Genomic DNA, 310 nt, shown 5'->3' with positions numbered 1-310 from the left:
CCTTATTTTAGAACCACTAGAACTCTTAGTTACTTATTCTTTTGGGGAATTAACTATAATTTTTTTTTTCTCTCAATTTTTTTCAATAAATCTAAAACTTCTTTTAACTCATTCTGGTCAATTTACATTCTCTAGTTCATGCTTCGGAGAAGGCAATGGCACCCCACTCCAGTACTCTTGCCTGGAAAATCCCATGGACTGAGGAGACCCTGTCTACAGTCCATGGGGTCGCTAAGAGTCGGACATGACTGAGCGACTTCACTTTCATGCATTGGAGAAGGAAATGGCAACCCACTCCAGTGTTCTTGCC

Source organism: Bison bison, unplaced genomic scaffold (genome assembly GCF_000754665.1).
Source record: "Bison bison bison isolate TAMUID 2011002044 unplaced genomic scaffold, Bison_UMD1.0 scf7180017864267, whole genome shotgun sequence".
NCBI classification, from domain to species: Eukaryota; Metazoa; Chordata; class Mammalia; order Artiodactyla; family Bovidae; genus Bison; species Bison bison.
The sequence above is the reverse complement of the archived record's forward strand: the minus strand, read 5'-3'. Positions refer to the sequence as shown.